This window comes from Pinus tabuliformis, chromosome 8 (assembly GCF_031772625.1).
Source record: "Pinus tabuliformis cultivar Carrire ecotype Pingquan chromosome 8, CPIR1, whole genome shotgun sequence".
Lineage (NCBI taxonomy): Eukaryota > Viridiplantae > Streptophyta > Pinopsida > Pinales > Pinaceae > Pinus > Pinus tabuliformis.
The window spans coordinates 239914780-239918168 of NC_142294.1; positions in this window are offsets into that span (position 1 = coordinate 239914780).

Consider the following 3389-nt stretch of genomic DNA (forward strand, 5'->3'; position numbering starts at 1 on the left):
TAGAGGAGATTGCTAACTTCTTTTCAATTAGGGAAGTTAGCCCTTTAATGTGCCTTCGTAAATACGTCAACTCTTTCTTACATTTTCATTTTATCATATGGAGCCAAAACTCATGTTGTGGAAGGGTTCATGTCATCCATGTTTCATATCAGTTTTTTTGGGCGCAACCCAGCTTGGTCCAATTTTGGTCAATGGCCCTGCATTTTGACGAGCAATGTGGGAAAAGTCCAAGAAGTTATATTTACCACATGATGTTTAGGGGCTTTTGGGTGGGTCGAATCCCCTAATTTTGTAATGGTTATTGGGTGTTAGTTCATTGTTATGTCAGATCCATGGTATGTGGACCATGGTCTTGTAGTAATAAAATCTATATAAGGAGATGCAATACTTCGTCAAGGATAAAAATATAGGAGGGAAGTCATAAATGAATCATTGATATGTTCTGTCTTTAGTCTATATTTTGGGTTTTACGAGAAGGCTCCACAACAAAGTGCACAAAGGCCTTAAATATTCTGCAACTCAGTGCACAGACCACCTGCAATTGGGTGCAGAGTTCAAACAAGTTGTATGTATTGAAGATCTACCTCAATAAAAGAAGAAGTTTCAGAAAAAGTTTATGTATCTATTTTTATTATATGTGTTTGTACATATTTTTATGCATTCCTTTCACTAAATTATGTGAAAGAATACATGTTATACAATTTTCTCTTATGTTTAAGCGATAAGTAAAAATTTGTGAAGTAAATCATCAACGCGAAGTTATTTATGCATATGGAGTTGTAGATAGGTCTAAGGCATAAGTGGACACATGGGTGCAACAATGCGCATATCCCTCTGGCTATAGAAACCTCGTTCTACAACCTCCCATATCTGCTTCGGGTGATACTGCGATCTGCTTGCATGTCATTGCTGAAAGGGCCAGTGGTTGAGGGTTTTGTTGGTGCACAGTACACTTTGAACCTAGTTCCAAGCCCCTTGAGCTAACAACTTTCCTCTATTTATTGTCAACAAAGGCATTATATTTCCCCAGTAAAGGGAGAGCTAAAGATAACTTCATCCATTCATGAAAGTGATTCTTTTAGGATTACCAAAGCCATCCAACTAATCGTATTTAGTTAATCAAGTTCAAAAACCAACAACTGTAGATATACTTGCCACAACTTCCATTATGTGTTTTTAGATATCCTTCATAGTAGCAAAAACATATATCGACCACATAAGCAAAACCAACTACATGGAAGCCTTATCATGCTCACACATTCTTATGACGAATTCTTTTAGCAAGATTCTTGTAAACATAAGTTATACCTTCAAGATAAGAGTTATTAGGAGAACATGCATACCTTTTCTTCAATGCAACCATCTAGCCATCCTTCCTTGAACAAGCCAACTTTCTTATCGTTATAAAAGATAGGTTTCCTTCTTTAATAGGAGAAAGACTTCAATTATGCCTTTCACACTGCAACGTCACCATCTGCATCCCTTTATTTTTCAACAGTAAACTTTCCATATTAGGTGGTGCAGACTAGTCATAATGCTTCTTCCAAGAACCTTCTCTAAATGAGGGTTCTTAAAGGAGGATCGTAGTGATCCTTCTTGCAAAATGACTCCCCTCTAACATTATGTTAGAGAATTTTTGGATGAGCTATGGTGTATAGGATGATCTAGATCTTCTCATTATTTGTTGGCTAGATGACTTTTTCTAAAGAAATTTGATTATGTAGACTCTAATTTCTCTACTATCATATGATTTCTTCTATAATAACATTGTTTCCAATCAAAGGAGAACTGTTTCCTCAAACGACAACTCCAATAAGAAAAAACCCAAATAACATGAGAAAACAAACTTTTTTCAGGATAAATTTTGAACATTTTAAAAAAATAGTTGCGAAAACCAAATTATTTTTCCCAGAAAAGATGAAAAATCAGATGCAACTTGATGTTGCATCACCATTTCTTTTTTTTCGATATAAAATTTTGACAGTTTTTATAAACTTATTGTAAAATCCAAACTCTTTTTCACAAAATATATGAAAAAAAACATGCAACTTAATGTTGCATTGCCCAGGAGGGGGCTTACAAGAGGTTGCTAGCCATGTTGAGTGAGGGCAACCCGCACCCTCTTAGCCCCTTGCGCGGTAGGGGGTCCTATTCGAAGATGTGATTCCTCACCCAACAAGGCATTGATAGGGCACGAGAAGCCTTAACCAAGGCAACCTACTCCCTCTCGCCCCCTCGCCCACTCTCTTGGTAGCTTGTTGGGTGAGGGGACGAGAGGGCGTGGGATGCTCTGGTCAAAGGCACCTGCGCCCTCTTGACCCCTTGCCCAAAAAGGTGTTGAGAGGGTGGCGGCTGCCCTGGACAAGGGCACTTGTGCCCTCTCAACCCCCCCACCTAGCAGGGGGATGAGAGGTTGTGAGCACCCTCAACTAGTGTGGCCCACTCTCTCTCACCTCCTTGTTGGTGTAACAACCCTCGTCAAAATTCATGTATATCTATATATATATATATATATATATATATATATATATATATATATATATATATATATATATATATAGATAAGACTATGGTCATGTGACATATTCCAAGCTAAATCTTTGGAAAGACATTCTAATGGGTGTTCATTTCGCTAAAGTAAAATGAGAAAGGAAATGGAAAAGGATTTGGAAAGGTAAAATGACATTTTTTGGCAATTTATTTATGAAAATAATGGAAATTAGTAGAAAATGAAAGTTAAAGGTCTCAGGTTTCATGTGAGGGGGAAATTGAAGAGAATAGAGGCCTCATTGATTAAAAATGATTATGAGGATCAGTTCATAGACTTTTGTCAGTTCAGTTTTGGAGCTCTCTCTCTATTCTCTCTCTTACACTCCTGGAGACAGAGTCTTCTTCAAGCACATTAGCATTAAATCAAGAAAGGAAAAGAAGGAAAGAGGAAGAAAAGATCAAGAAAGGAAGACAAGGATCAAGTAGGTACAACGAGTTTACTTACAAGTATCAACCTGCATGTGTGATTTCCTTGCTAGATTTGGCATGCATGGTTATGCATGTGTGTTCTTGGTTCTCTTGCTATCATTAGCATGGGTTTTTATAGGTGTGACAATTTTCTTCAAGTTCGCCTTTTGATTTCCAGATAGCCTTGACGTGATGGGTTCTCATGTTTTGGTGGAGTTAGATTGCCAAACGGATTCATATTTGACTAAGGTGGATCTCTAAAAGGAAAAAACACATGTCCTAGTGATCCCTGAATCATCCTATGGATTGCGGCAAAGCCATTGGCCTAGTAACACCTGAACCAGACTGTGGGTTGTGGTAAAGCCAGGTATTGTGTGCTGCAGTAGGCCTAGGAATCCTCGACTAGTGAATGGCAGGATACATGGCAAATC